Source organism: Euprymna scolopes, chromosome 21 (assembly GCF_053919585.1).
Source record: "Euprymna scolopes isolate OS-2025 chromosome 21, ASM5391958v1, whole genome shotgun sequence".
In the NCBI taxonomy this organism is placed as follows: domain Eukaryota; kingdom Metazoa; phylum Mollusca; class Cephalopoda; order Sepiida; family Sepiolidae; genus Euprymna; species Euprymna scolopes.
The window spans coordinates 88,574,649-88,590,493 of record NC_136502.1 but is presented as its reverse complement, the minus strand read 5'-3'; the positions used below and the strand labels follow the sequence as shown (position 1 = coordinate 88,590,493).

The window sequence follows — 15,845 nt, the reverse complement described above, 5'->3', positions numbered from 1 at the left end:
CGTTTTCATTGCTTTGACGCATTTAAATTTGAATTTGCATTTTTGCCGACCTATTGCAATTGAGAGCATTTCCAGGACCGCAGCGAAACAAGTAGGTTCTCTCTACCGTGTTAGAAAGCTACTAACGCCCGAAAGTATCCTGTACCTCTATAAGGCCACCATTCGCCCATGTATGAAGTATTGTTGTCATATTTGGGCTGGTGCATCTGCTACTAGTCTCTCACTCCCAGACAAGGTTCAAAAGAGAGTCGCCAACCTAATAGGTCCTGGACTGTCATCTAAGCTCCAGCCTCTGTCCCATCGACGAAATGTAGCATCCCTGTGCCTGTTCTACAAGTACTTTAACGGTGAATGCTCCGACGAACTGCAAGCACTTGTACGCCCTCGACGTAAATACCCCCGACAAACCCCACAGCAGCAAAATCCTACCCCTTAACAGTTGAGATCCGTAGATGTAAGAGAGCCTTCTACTCCAGTAGTTTCTTCCCCAGAACCGCTGGACTTTGGAATTCCCTACCGGGTTCCTGCTTCCCCAACTGTACTGACATGCAGAAGTTCAAGTGTAACGTGAACCGACATCTTGCTGCCCAACTCCCCACATAGTATCCCTGTAGCTTATGTTCCTGCTTGTACCCTCTACATCAAAGTGGCAATGTGCCTTGCTTGAGGTTAAAATGTAATTAAAAAAAAAAGCATTTTCATTGCTTCTTCATTATTAAGTTTGTCACAGCCAAGTTCGAATGAAGCATTTTCATTTTTTTGTCACACTCATTATTTTAAATCTTATCACCAACCCTAACTCTGAATATCAACAATAACATTAGATAGATTTACTATGAGTCTGTAAAAATAATAAATCACAATAATAAATCTAATATATAAAAGGCTCTGTGTCTGTCTGTCCGTCTCCATATTTTCAAACTCTATCTCCTCCGAAACAAAAAATCGCAGAGCGGCGCTAGGGGTCTCAAATGATTGGATTTTTTTATGGACCGTTCTTTTATGAGTCTTTCGCTGGTTTAAATAGTTTTTAAGGGATCAAAAAGATGTCAATTTTTTTCAAAATCGTTAGACATCTTATGCATTCATTTTAGTTTATTTTTAATTTTTAAGTTAAATCACGTTGTCACGTTGGTTTAGTGGTAACGTCACCAGCTTTGAATGCTATAGTTTTGCTTTCGGTTTCGATTCTCGCTGATGGCACTCAAATACTTTTTTTTACTTTTGAAATCACGACTTAATAATAATACATACAAAATCTGGACAAATTAAAATATCATAATTAAGCGTATTTTACGACTGGGCAAAGTTCCCCCCTCCCCGCTAGTTTAATATATAAAAGACTATATTTCTGTCTATCTGTCTGATTCTATATTTTCAAACTATATCGCTACCGAAACTTAAATTTCAGAACAGCGGTAGGAGCCTTAAATGATTGGATTTTTAATGGACTTTTCTTTTATGGGTCTTTAGCAGATTAAAATAGTTTTTAAGTGGTCAAAAATGCGTAAAAAGTTTTTAAAAAATCGTTATACATTTTGGCCATTCATTTCAATTTATTATCGCTTAATGCATATGTGTGTCACGTTGGTACAGTGGTAACGTCACCAGCTTTGAATGTTACAGTTTTGGTTTCGATTCTAGCTGATGGCATCCAAATACTTTTTTTTTTATTCTGGAATCATGGCTCTATAATGATATATACGAAATCTGGACAAATTAAAACATCATTTTTAAGCGTATTTTACGACCGGGCAAAGCCGGCCCTCCCTCACTGCTAGTTCGAATTATTTTTTTTTTTTTTAATTTTATTAGAATTTATGTTTAACGATTTCAGTGGAAAACTTTTATCATTATCTTGAAATTCGTAAAGATTTAAACAACGCAACAACTATTTTTCTTCATGAAACAAAATCTGCCAAAGAAAATGAAATCACGGTCAAATTAAATGCGTACAGATACATCGATTATTAAAAATAAAATTACTTAGTTCCAGTTTTATTTTAAAACTCTACATAAAAAAAACTAATATTTACTTTGAAGTGCTTTCTTTTCGGAATAGCCTTATCTTTAACTAGCAGGCTGCCCGGTGTTGCCAGGTCGTAAAATAAGCATAAATATTATATTTTAATTCATACAAAACCTGAGACATATGCATATGGATATTATATTTTATTTTCTAAACAAATAAAATTTTATTTATTGCGGACTATTATCCTCAGCTTTTTTAGTTAATGTTTCATGACGTTTCGGCCAACTATTTCTCTGGCCTTCGTCAGGTGGTAACCGCGACGGAATAGGAAAAGTTGACAAACAGATAAAAATCCGATCTCAATTTTGACCTCTTAGCATCGTTTTTTCCCCCCTTATAAAAACCTATTTAAAAGTTTTCCACGTGTCTGAATACGGTATATACTAAATTTCAAGTCTGTAGATAAAAATTCGTTGAGTATATAGGTTGAGAAGTGTCCTCACACACATTCTCCCTTTAATAGGTATATAGATAAAATATGCTATGATCGAAATATATTGTTTTGTCTTTACTATCAATATTTTTGCAGACAGCTTTTATTTAATAAACTAGACCGATAGCCATTAGTCGCGTGCTCTTGTGTAATGAATGAATGCGTGAATGTAGGATTGACATGAAATTCTTAAAGATAAACTAAAATGACCGAAAAATGGGCTGAAATAGCTTAAATAAATAAAAAGTAAATGACTTAGAATAAGTTTAATTGACTTAAGGATGAATTGAATGACCTTAAGAATGACTTGAATGCTTAAAAAATAACTGGAATCCTTCAAAAACAACTTGAATGATCTGGAGAATGACTTCAATGGCTTTGATATTGACTGGTTGTAAAGTGGGTGATCATTTTACATTAAACTAAAACAGAAAAGTGATCCCCCACTTTATATCACAAAGTTACAAACATAAGTACAGCATGTAGTGAGAACAGATGGTATTTATTTGCTCCCCCACTGAGCAAATTAGGCACAAGGCCGTTTTTAATGTGAGGTAAAAACCAGCTCCCCTAAAAGTAGGCAAAAAGGGGGCACTCTGGTTACCAAAAATAATAATTGTCCCAGTATAGAGGGTTTCCCCTCCATTGACTGGTACAAATTATCTTAAGTGCAGCATCTGCCGGAACAGATACTACACTTTGCTCTTGGCCAAAAGGCCAAGAAAAGGGTATTCATTTGCTCCCCTACCGAGCAAATAAGGCACAAGGCCGATCTTTAATGTGAGGAGTGAAGGGAAATGGGGACCAACTCCCCGGGGAGTAGGAGAGTTGGATAGTGACAATTGGTATGAAGGGTTTCCCCTACATTGACTAAGGTCTTATATGTGGGGTTGGTATTTATTTGCTCCCCCATCGACCAAATTAGTCACAAGGCCGATTTTTAATGTGAGGAGTGAAAGGGATATGAGGACCAGCTCCCCGGGGAGTAGGGGAGCTGAATAGTGACGATTGGTATGAAGGGTTGGTATTTATTTGCTCCCCCACCGAGCAAATAAGGCACAAGGCCGATTTTTAATGTGAGTAGTGAAAGGGAAATGGGGACCAACTCCCCGGGATAGGGGAGCTGGATAGTGACAATTGGTATGAAGGGTTTCTCCTACATTGACCAAGGTCTTATATGTGGGGTTGCCCCCACATATGGTCATTGCTTGCAGTATCTGCCGGAACAGATCTTGGCCAAAAGGCCAAAAAAAGCTTAAAAACCTAAGAACAGCATCTATTAACAACAGACCTTTGATCTAACCAAAAAGGCCAAGCACAAAAGTGTTCCGGACCGATCGACCGACCGAGTGACTTATAGAGTCGCTTGCACTCGACTAAAAATATATTTCAAAAGATTACATAATATTCTTCACGTTTAATCTTCTTCATATTTTTCATTCCTCACATTGAAGTAGTAAAAACTGTTATTGTGTATATGTTACAATTAAACTGGAATTACATTAAGGAAGATTACATCGGAATACACCGGTATAAACTTGGCAAGATTTCTACTAAACAGAAAGCGGAAGTAAAAAGGAAACCATTTTATTTAACATGTTTATATGCATTGAAAAAAAAATTAACTAATCCCATCAGATTGTTGCCTTGTTACAACTTACAAACGGGATCTAATTGTGTTATATAAACGTTCCGAAGCTACGAATTACCCAGTTGCTTGCTTCAGAAACAACGGCCATCTTTTACCAGAAATGAGTTCCAGTGCTTTGACAAGAACACGCGCTCTGACTGCTTGCTCACTCTCAACCATTCTGTTCATCTGCTGTATTAAAACATCCACTTCGAAGGTGAAACAATTAGTTGGAAGCTTGAGTATGTCTTCAATACAGTCGGCTACCGAAACAAACAAACAGAAAAAAAAACAGAAACCCTTAACAATAACAAATATTTATTTGATTTGCGTATAAAATATTTTTGAGATGAGGATTGATAGTTCGGATTATTTGGATTATTCCGACTGCTGTTCTCATCTTGAGTTTTATTTTTGACAATGTTTTGCTGGATGTAATCTCTGGTCTTCCTCGGACGCCTCTTACCGAACTCGGGAATCTTTTCGTCGAACTCTGTGAATGGAACACTTTATTCAATTTATTAGGATATCAATTAATGAATACAATTAATGAATATGATTGATAATAAGATAAAATAATAATAATAATAATAATAATAATTATTATTATTATTATTATTATTATTATTATTATTATTATATCTATCAAGTTCACAAGAAAGTTCTTGCGGTTTGTAACTTTTAAATTCACATGAACATATCTCAAACAAAAATTTATTGATCGAAATAAACACCATCACATTTGTCAACGCAAAACAAGGGTATTTCTGCCGGGAACGTAAAAATCTTGGATTCTGATGGCGATGAAGTTGCTGAAAGCGGTTTTTTTTTAGCATTTTTCATGCAGAAAGTTATTGAGATGCTGTAAAAAGTGGTAGTCAGTACGTTAGAGGTCTGGAGAGTATAGCGAATGAGATGGAATTTCGTAGCCCAATTCGTTAAACTTTTGGTCGGTTTAGCAACTTGCTATCGGACATGGTCGTGGGGGAGAATTGGGCCTTTTTTGTTGACTAATTCTGGGTGTTGTCGAAGATTCTGATAAATTTCATCCCTTAATCCGCGTAATGGTGTCGCCTGGATTTATAAAATTATAATGGATGAGACCGGTCGCAGACCATCAAACAGTCAGCATGACCTTCATTTGGTGCAACTTTGGCTTCGGGAAGTGTCGTGGAGGTTCCTCGGCGTCTAACCACTGAGCTGAGCGTCGCTGGTTGTAAAGAACTCACTTTTCATCGCAAATCACAACCCGGTTGACAAACGGGTCTTTTTGTTGCAGAAAGGAAAGGAAGATGACAATTATTTTATAACGGCGTTTTTTTTTTGTTTTTTTTTTTTGTGTGTGTGTGTTTTTTTTTTTTTTTGGTTGTTCAATTCGTGAGGCGCCCATTTATCAAGTTTTTTTGTCTTTCCAATCTCTCTTGAAATCGTCGTATACGTTATGTTTAATTCAGAAATAAGTTCTCAGACATTTGTGCGTGGATTGGCTTCGACTAAAGCACTTAATTTATTGTTGTCAACATGCGATGGCCGACCACTATGCTCATCATCTTCAAAACTCTCGTCGCCGCCACGAAATTATTTAAACTACTATTGTGCTGTGCGTTCAGTAGTGGTTTCTAAAAGTTTCGTTCACATCGCAAGCTGTTTCAGCAGCTTTTCGGTCTGGCTTGAATTAAATTAAGAAAATTGTGGTAATTTGCTTTTTTTTCCATCTTATATTCAACGTTCTGAAAAGAAGACATAGTTGTTTTAAACGATTATAATTTAAACGATTAGTTAGAGCGAAACGCACCTTTAAAAGTAATATATTATGTAAAGGTATCATAACGAAATCTTTTGTGAAAATGTATCATTTGAAATCAAAACTAAAAATTCCGCAAGAACATTTTTACCAACCAAATAGCCCTCTCTCTCTCTCTCTCTCTCTCTCTCTCTCTCTCTCTCTCTCTCTCTCTCTCTCTTGTCCTTGACATATCAAAGGTTTTTGATAGGGTGTGGCATAAAGATCTACTCCACATATCTCCAGCCCCGGTATAGCTGGAAACGTTTTTCAGTTATTAGATCATTTCTCTCTGATAGGTTCATCAGAGTAGTGGTTGATGGGAAAAAATCTGAAGCTCACATAATTAATGCTGGAGATCCACTTTGGGTCCAACTCTCTTTCTGATCTACATAAATGATCTCTCAAATCACATTCTAAGATCATTTATGGACATTTAAGCTTACGACACTACCACCTATGGCAACACCGTAAACAACCAAGTTCTCTCTGATTCTCTCTCCTCTGATTTTGACCACATGGTGCAATGGGGAAAAGATGGCTGGTTAATTTTAATGCATCTAAGACCAAACTTCTATCGTTCCATCATCAATGTTCTGATCCCCGTCTGGCATCAACTGAAATGAGTGGCTCTCATCTTAAGAAGGCTCCATCTTTTGACAAACGTCTGGGCTTGACCTTTACTCCTGATCTGAAATGGAACACGTACATCAAATCTGTTGTCAGGGCTGCTGGGAAAATGATGAGATTGTTCTACCGTTCCAATAAATATTTCATTGCTGATGCAATTCTCTACATGTATAAGAGCCAAGTTCGACTAAGAATGGACTACCGTTGCCACATCTGGGCAGGAGCTGCTAGAAGCAGCTTATCCTGCCTTGACAGAGTTCAAAATAGAATTCGTAGCCTAGTGGAGGATGCCCTTTTCTCTTCCCTGGAACCTATTTCCCACAGAAGAGACATCGGGAGCCTGTCTCTGATTTATTGTTATTTTCATGGCAAGTGCTCGTCTGAGCTTAAATCTGTGGTACCCCTTGGCCTGCCTTTCACGAAAAACACTCGTCTAACTGAAACTACTATCAATAATCTCGCTCACTGTTTATCTGTGCCTAAACCTAAACATAGATTCCATGAACAAAGCTTCTTTCTTAGAACTGCACGCCTGTGGAACTCTGTTCCGTTTTCCTGCTTTCCAACTGACTACAATATCGTTGTCTCCAAGTCCAACGTGAACAAATTCTTGATAAGCCATCCCGTTAAGTAATCCAATTTACCAAATGTCCACTACTAATTATGACTGACTCATTAAGCCTTATCCTAGAGTGGTCTTTGAGCCTTGATAAGTGGTGACTCTTTTGTAAGAAAAATATATACATACGCATATTTAAATATATATAGAAAGAGTGTTGTGTTTTCTATAAGCTTTTTAGACAAACATTACACAAATATAAATCATATAGAATTTCTGCATGAATATAATTACTTGTAATAGTTAACTAAAGATGATCCTCCCTAAAGAAAACCGAAAAAACTAATAGGGAATTAATTAAAATGAATGTTTAAAAGAATATGAACGTTCGCTTAATCTTTTGCGGATGAATGCAATTCCACGAGCCATATATAGCCAAGTTGTATTTTCTTTTTAAATAAATAGAAAAAAGGGCTTTTAATATGAATAATACAAAAAAAAAAACTAAATTTAATGGAGTGTATATATATATATATATATATATATATATACATATATCGATATAGATAGAGAGAGAGAGAGAGAGTCATAATGTGTAGTAATAAATAGCGATGCATATTTTAAGTGGTAAGATTGTGCATTTGCAAACAAGAATGGGTTTAAAGTTCCCAAAATTCATATTAAAATTGTCTACAAGGATCCATGGCATAACGGAGGAGGTACAAATTCATTTCTAAATGACACCCCTTTAAAGGTTGAAAGCAACCGATACTCAGGCGAGCGATACTGAGAATGCAATTGCGAATCACTTATGACTTATACCCGGAACAAAAGCATGTTACCCCCGTGGATTAAATACATTTAATAATGCTGTGCAAATTCCTGGATTCAACAGAAAGATTCCTTTGTTCGATAAGAGACAACTTAAGAAGGTCGGAGGTTACATCGATCGAAACGTTGTGAAAAATAACACCTAAGATGAGAAGAATAATTCGAAGAATCTAAATAATACAAAACATGATGGTGTTTACGTTTGGGAATAAAAATAGGATTAATTTGACTCGTGCTAAGTATTGGTAATTTTTAACTATTCTTTACCATTCAAACAATGTAGTGCTTGAATATTTGACAGTTTTAGTCATTTACAACTGCTTTAAAACTTCACCGCTCACTCATTTTGCGACCAAATTACAAACAATTATTACAGTTTATAGATCACTTCCTCGGCTATATTTTCAATTTTCGTTAAGTAAAACCAAAGTTATGATGAATTTAATGGTGTTCAAAATCGTAAAAAAAAAACGTAATGGGATGAGCGATATTTTTTATGACTGGATTCTATAACAACCATGTCGCTTCAGCGACTACTGTTGCTAACAATTCACCGCTCTCGCGGAAAGAGAAGTAACAAGTGAAACAGAGAGAATAAAAGAATGAAAGGGAGATAATTGGGGAGGAATTTATTGAAAGCAGACGAGTGCCGTACATTGTTATTACATAGGTGTATGTTATGTTTATGAGGGCAAAAAAATAAGACTGAAATTAAACAAAGAACAAGTGAATTTACTGGAAGTCTGGAAAACTCATGGATTACAATAGAAAAATGCGAGCATGAAAAGTAATATGGTTTAGCTTAAACACGGAAACGTAAAGAACTAGTTGTTAAAACTGGAAAATAAAATGGCAAGATATTCTAGTAAAAAGTATAATAAATTTATAACTTCAAATATTGCAGCATTAAGAATTTCTTTAAAATTCAATTACTAATATTATATAATGAATTTTTAATGCTGTAATATTTTAAGTTATGATTTATTATATTTTTTGCTAGAATATCTTGTCCTTTTCTTTTCTTGTTTTAACATATAGTCCTTTACTTTTCCATCTTTAAGCTTAACCATATTACTTTTCATGCTCGCATTTTTTTATTGTAATAACATTTGTTCCTTATAGAAGGTTGAATTACAAATTATTCGTAGTACTTCTTAATTTCTGATTTCACTCGGCCGTGAAGGTTTCGCAGACTTATAAAAGCTGCATTAGTTATAATACTTTAAAATAATGCGCCATTACACACATAGAAAAAACTGTTAGCTTTTTTAGTCTAATGGATACACTTGTAGACTATGGAATCGGTTACGTCGAATTCAATTCTCATTGGGATGAATTTATTTACTTAGTCGATACATATATGAGTAGGAAAATAAGATGGGTAAAATTAATTTTCCCAAAACGGAATTTTTATATCACTTTTATGTCTCTTTACCAAAGTGAAAGTCAAATAATGATACTAATTTACAACATAATTTTATTGATACAGCGGTCACTGAAGTTAAGTATCGTTGAGCCTGTCAGTACAAAAATGGGTGACGATTTGTAAATATCAGATGCTGTATATTTGCTCTCCGCTAATCTCGGTAGTATATCACAACAATTTGACATTAATGTCGGTTTAGCCTGGGGGTCGATCATTGAACCATTATTGATCCTAACTCTCATAAACGACCTCTCTGATGGAATAGCGTCCGAGATGGGCATATTTTCTAATGACACCACACCCTATTCTTGACATGTGATTAAGACAGACGTGCACAGATCCAAGGGAATGTCTGAATCTTTAGAAAATTTCGCCTGGTCAGTAGTTGAATGGGGTTACAAATGGGTGGTAACATTTGATGCTACTAAGACAAAACTCCTTTCTTTTAACAATAATAATAAACCGTTTCAACCACCAATTGTTATGGTCAATAACACCTTATCCGAATGCCAAATAATCAAAATCATTAAAACAAAAGTAAACGGATCAGATATAAGAATGATATTCAATTGTTTCAATTTCTTTAAAATATATATTTCATATAGGTATATAGTATTTGCATGCGGGATAAACATCGTTAACACACCGGTTCTCCAGTAAGAACACCGAAGTTAAACTTCGTTTAATCTGGTCAATTCTAAAATAGGGGCCATTTCTTAAAATTAGATGCTGTATTTGCTCTGAAGCTTGGAGCCAGGCTATTCTTGCTTAAGACATGCAGTATGAAATAATACAGCTCACCTCCACGGTCCAACAAAGTTACGTGACCACAATGATACTAAAGACCCTTAACAGAATTTTGATCCAAATGAATTACATGGTAATCTATAAATATAAAAGCGAAAATGTGTGTATGTATGTATGTTCGCTTTTTGTGTATGTCCGCAAAAGGACATTTTTTTGACGGCTTCTCGAGGCCGTCGCTCATTTTTAAAACTTTTTATATCACGTCGAAATCATAATATCTACGAGTTACGAACTGGGGTCGCGTGTGTATTTAATTTGCCCGACTTTCGAAAGCTAAATATTCATCATTTTTCGATCGGCGCGTGTAGACTCGCTTTTTTCGTATAATAAAAGCGAAACTAATACGAAGGTTGTTGCATCGTTCTCAGCGCGATCGCTGGGAACGTCCAAAAGCAATCAGCTTTGATCAATGCGGTTTTTTCCTTATATCAGACAATTGCTATTCAATTTGGACAATCCCCTTTCAATGGAGAGTTGGTCTCCCCTCCCATCATCTAGGGGAAGTCCAAATTGCCCCGCACTAAATGAAAAAACGATCCCGCAGTGAAACAAAGTAAACAAACGCCAAAAACCTGCCCCTCATTAAGCGGTGTGACCTGTCAATCAAACCTCCTTGACTTTACTCACTTTAATCGCTCTTACATTAACATTGTCGCCGTAGCGCAGGTGTTCAGGCTCAAGGCTCCGAGTTCGATCCCACATGGCACCAACCCCGATTTTTTTTTAAATCGCTATCGTTAAGTTTCCTTTTTGTTCTGATTCCCCCACCACCACCACCAAATATACGCACCTACAAATACCACGCCGGGTACCCCCCGCTATTGATTCTATAAAACGATTATAATTGAAGGATTAAGCTTAAGATGCCTGTTCAACTCTCAACAGTTTCCACTTAGACACAATCCCAAATAGTAACCTTTTACGATCAAGTATCGATATGCCATGTTTGGTGTGAAAAAGAATAAAAAATAGATTTAAGAGTAAACCTTGTGTTAAAATATAGAAACATAAATTACTAGCAGGGAGACACGATGTTGCCCGTGATTGAATGATGATCAATGAATGTTTCAAACTTCGTATTCTTGTTGGGGACCCATCGCGATGCAATGTAAAGAAGCTTCACATGCTCCCCTGCAGTCGCTTTGTCTACAAAACCTTGTAGTCTATATTACACTGTAAGATTTATAAAATTATTTTTTTTAGAAATAACTAGCCTGGGTGCCCGGCGTTGCCCGGATGTTTGGAGGTGCGTGCTGAGCAAAAACAAAAAAAAAAGTAGTAGTAGGCAGGCAGGCTCGAACCCCTACCGCGAAGGAGGAAAAGAAAGTGACCCCCCTCAAAAAAATCTGACGTCTTTGCTGTTGCGTCCAACACCAAGCCAGAAGAGACAAAGGTTTAAATCAAGGCTAGGCTAATCAATCCAAAAGAGTGGTGGCTTTCGAAAATATCGGCGTAAAAAGCGACCCCTCTCTGTAGAAAAGTACCCAGTTGAGGGTGAAGGAATTAATGTTTTAGCCAATTTTAGTATATTTGTTTGTCCGAGTAGAGAAGAGTAGAGCTTCAAAACGATACTGATCTTGTGAAAATCCATCGTCTCTGTCGAATGTTTTAAGCAGACATGATGATGATGATGATGAGTGCAACGTCTTGTCAGACGAGTGCCACTTCCTCAGATACGAGCCCAAAAATGACTTCCATCGCCACAGGACCATTTTAATAGACAAATGCGTGAGGGAGTATCTATACACAGATGATGTTACAGAGTCTTAGCTTTGTACGACAGCTAAGACTCTCTTTCGGTTCAAAATGTTGAGATCCAGTAACAAGCAAGAGCAAGATAGCCAGCAACAACTTAAACTGCAGACCAGCTTAATACGGGTACTGGTCTCCCGTTTTATGTTTTTTTTTAAATTAGAGATTTGCTTCTCCTAGAAAGGTTGCCTTCACCACGGCTTACGGGAGCCCTCTCCACCCCAATGCACACGTACATACACACAAACACACACTTTTGATTTTATATACCAAGCCTTACTGCTTTTGCTGTGATAATGGCTCGAATTTAAGTGTGAAATGAAAAAACCAAGTTTCATGGTGCAATTGTGCTTTAAACAGAAACATTCATTTCGAACGCACACCTATCACATCAAAAACCTACTGTTGATTTTATATGTCGGCCCATTCAGCTTGTGTGGTAATAAAACTTCTGAAATGCACTTGTGATATTAGGTTATATAAAATGTTAACTTTGCTTAAAATCGCCTTCCGTCGGATTATTTCGATTATCTAAAAAAAAAAAAAACAGTACGAGGCACATGAAGTACCATCGTTTTAAATTTCATAAACTTTCATAAACTCAAGAGTTTTAAGCAATGTTTAGTTTCAGAACAGTTTCCGATGGTTAGATGTTCTATACAAGTCCTGGAGGTAAGTGGTTCTCAGTAGACGGAACAGTTTCTGATGGTAAGTTGTTCTATACAACTCCTGAAGGTGACTGGTTCTCAGTAGACAGTTCTTGAGTTGGAATCCCCAGAGCAAAAGATTCTTCCCGTATTGACACGAACAAAGCATATGCGAAGTTGCTACAGAAAAGGTCTCATTTTTATGGAACAATTCTGGTTTCTGATTGGTTAGTAGCAGAACGTGAAATAATTCGATTCGTCAGTTCCTAGCAGCATCGTTTATAAATAGAATCTCCCCGACTGTGCGGGTCATACCCCCCATTATAATTTTAAAATATTGCAACAAATCGGCCCAGTGGTTTTCGAGTCTATAGGGAACGAATTCACACACAGACAAATTTTCTTTTTATATAATAATAGATAGATAGATAGATAGATAGATAAATATAACAACTTGTCTTCAAATAATTGTATACATGTAGCATTGTATTATAATCTGAATGGAGTCAATATGTCATAAAACCGAGGAGGCAAATTAAACTAATGAAATATTTTTAATAGGTATTTTGTTTGGGGCATTAAATCATCCTAAATGGTTTGATATGACTTAGACTAACTGCATTTTTTATTTTTATCTTTTTTTTTTTTTTGCCTTTTTAAGGTCATATCTCGTCCAACTTTCTGCCATATTTATTTTATTCCTGTATCTTTCGTCTGTTTTTATTTGCACCCCCTGCTTACTTTATTCCTTTTTCTTTACTCCTTGCATTTCCTGTCGTCTGCAATTTCCACTTTGCCCATTTCCTCTGCCTACAGAAACCGCGACACGAAAACTTCCTTTCGTTTATTTTTTATGTTTATATTTCGGCATTTCTTTCCCATGATACCTAGCCCCTCTCCTGGAGTTATCTCCTCTTGCGTCCTGGAGTTATCTCCCCTTGTGTCCAATGAGAAACAGATTTTCATGAACAATACGCATGCAAAAGCTACTTGTGCTTTATCGTCGTATAATTAGCAATTTGTAACCGTTTAAAATTCAAGTTGCAACACATCTCGAGTCTTTCGGTCGTGTTAGAAATAACGGTTCTTAAATGTTTAGTATTCTACCAAACTGTTTCAAAAGATATTAAAGGAACGATTCTCGTTAAAGGTGATTTAGGTTCTGCATAGGTCTGAGATGACCAGCGGTGTTGAATGCTTTTCCAACTTAGCAAATCAACTCATTACTAAAAGTGGAGGGAATTATACCGTTGAAATGACTTTCTTTTTCATTTGCATACAAATTTACAATACTGGAAATCTAAAGAACTCAATTTCCTTTTCTATAGAAGAGTAAGGCATTACGCAAAATGGAAACCATTATCAGCCGTTAAAGGGAGAAAATATCAAGATAAAAAATAATGTTGTCCACGGAAAGATGTTTTCATCATTTCCAGACTCATAAGTGTGGCTATTCTCAGTAGACAGTTCTCGAGTTGGAATTCACAGAGCAAAAGATTCTTCCCGTGTTGACACGAAGAAAACATATGCGAAATTGCTACAGAAAGGTTTAACATTTATGGAGCAATCCTGATTTCTGATTGGTTGGTAGCAGAACGTGAATAAATTCGATTCGTCAGTTCCTAGCAGCATCGTTTATAAATAGAATCTCCCGGCTGTGCGAGATCATACCCCATTAAAAACCTTTTATAATGGGATGTGTCTCCTAGCGGCTTCGGCTGCAGGGAGACAGGGTAGTACATGTCAAGGATTCGTCACTTGACACTCAGCCCAACAGGTGAGGGGCCGGGAACTGACCCAGCACCTGTTGGACTGAGGTACACCGCCTGGGTAATACCTAGGAGGTCCACCCTCTCAGGTCTTGCTACCGGGCTTTCCGGTGGGGCAAGTTTATTGCTTGCTGTCTGAGGCGCCCCGACCGGGGAATGCCGACGGGGTTACTCGGGCAATTTTTAAAATTGCAGGAGTGCCCCTCCTTTAGGGGAGCCTGCGGGGTTCCCACTTTCCGGCCTTGTGCCACATTTTGCTGATGTGGGCAGCAAATAAATATCTATCTACCCCATTAAAAACCTTTTACGATGGGATGTGTCTCCTAGCGGCTTCGGCTGCAGAGAGACAGGGTAGTACATGTCAAGGATTCGTCACTAGACACTCAGCCCAACAGGTGAGGGGCCGGGAACTGGCCCAGCACCTGTTGGACTGAGGTACACCGCCTGGGTAATACCTAGGAGGTCCACCCTCCCAGGCCTTGCCACCGGGCTTTCCGGTGGGGCAAGTTTATTGCTTGCTGCCTGAGGCGCCCCGACCGGGGAATGCCGACGGGGTTACTCAGGCAATTTTTAAAATTGCAGGAGTGCCCCTTCTTTAGGGGAGCCTGCGGGGTTCCCACTTTCTAGGCCTTGTGCCAAATATTGCCGATGTGGGCGGCAATTAAATAACAACCCCATTATAACACTGTTTTGATGGGATGTGTCTCCTAGCGGCTTCGGCTGCAGGAAGGCAGGGTCAAGGATCGGTTCTTGACACTCAGCCCGACAGGTGAAGGCTCAGGAAACGGTCCAGCACCTGTCGGGTAATACCCAGGAGGCCCGCCCTCCCAGGCCTTGCCACCGGGTTTTTCAGTGGGGCAAGTTTATTGCTTCTCGCCTGAGGCGCCCCGACCAGGAAATGCCGACGGGGTTACTCAGGCAATTCTTGCAATTGCAGGAGTGCCCTCCCATTAGAGGAACCTGCTTAGATCCCCACTTTCCGGCCTTGTGCCAAACATTGCTGAGGTGAGCAGCAATTAAATAACTACCCCATTATAAGACAGAAATATTACAACATGGGCCATGCAGTAGCTTCTGGTGGAGTCTCTCGATGATATATTAGTAGGTTATGTTAAGGCTTTTATTCTTCATGGTCAGCAAAAATCATTTTTTTCTTTCCCTCTCTACCCTGTTCTAACAAATCTTCTGACCTCTTCCACATATCTTCATATTCTAACATGAAAAGTTTCAACAAACAATACAAAAGTAAACCTAGAGCTGTCACTCTCAACATATACCCCCACTACAAGGTCTGTTATTCCTAAACGAAACTGGCATTTTGACCGACTGTTCTCCTATATGAGTTTATGATTAAAGTATACTCAAACTTGACATCAAAATCTGACCCCCCAAGATCATCGTGAGCATGGAACATGTGGCAGGGACATCTCCACAAAAGATCTAAAATTGCCTTAGATGTGCTTCTGAGTAACACTTACACCACTGCATTCATATTTGCCCTCTATCGCTCCCACAACAGCGGACTTACCATCTTTGAGAGTATATT

At 37.8% G+C, this 15,845-nt stretch overlaps 1 pseudogene; it reads right to left on the bottom strand.

Annotated features, from left to right (window-relative positions):
• Nucleotides 1-3,047: 3,047 nt before the first annotated feature.
• On the bottom strand, nt 3,048-3,195 carry LOC145243308 (U2 spliceosomal RNA; annotated as a pseudogene).
• Between the last annotated feature and the right edge of the window lie 12,650 nt (nt 3,196-15,845).